Here is a 906-nt window from a genome sequence, read left to right as displayed (position 1 = left end):
AAATAAATTACAAGTGTTAGTTCTTTTTCATTGAAAAAAATGGGTAGTGTGACTTGCTTCCCTCAGAGACAATGGCCAACACGAGTTACTTACTGTGACAGTGTACTTGCTTCCCTCGGAAGAAGTTTTATTTGTGCTCGCATCTGGTTTTCTTTCTTGCTCGGATCGACTCTGCAGCAAAAGCATATGAACAAAGGAATTGAATGTTGCAATCAACATATCTTACCAACAACAAAAAATAATGATAACTGATAATCATTCGAAAATAGTGTGCACTATGTCTCATGAAAAGTTAAAAATCAGATTAGATAGAATTGGGCTTAGCTCAATTGTAGTTGTTCCCATTTAAAGATAATCGAAATCAGCACAATATTTTCATAACAATAATGCACATGATTGACAATTGATAAATTTAAGTTCATCTGTTCTTAGAGAAATATAACCTCTAGAATTATAAACATAACAATATCAATAATATTAAGTTATTCTTCTTCCTATCTAATTTACAACAGAACAGAGCATGCACAATACTTTATTCAACTGAACTATACATGTGGCATTGCAGCAGCAACAATTGATGCAACTCATGGTAAAACAAATATATTATTCTCAGATCAAAATGTCCAAAGAGACTACCATAATGATGCAAATCCTTACTATAAGCATATTCTACCAATGGTTATAAAAACAGACCTTGATTGAGTGGAAGATCCCATCAGTATCGGCAAGAAGCACACCAACATCAGAAGCCTGGTCCTGTATGCAAAAGGAGTGACTAAAGGCAGGAGAGAACAATAATGAAACCAATATCACATTGCCAATGAGACATGCATCCAATATTTAGAAATAACAGAAGAAACTTTTGGCATATTAGGATAACATTTAGAAATTTGCGCTTTTCAAAAT

This window comes from Arachis hypogaea, chromosome 20 (genome assembly GCF_003086295.3).
Source record: "Arachis hypogaea cultivar Tifrunner chromosome 20, arahy.Tifrunner.gnm2.J5K5, whole genome shotgun sequence".
Classification (NCBI taxonomy): domain Eukaryota; kingdom Viridiplantae; phylum Streptophyta; class Magnoliopsida; order Fabales; family Fabaceae; genus Arachis; species Arachis hypogaea.
This window is presented reverse-complemented; position numbering follows the sequence as displayed.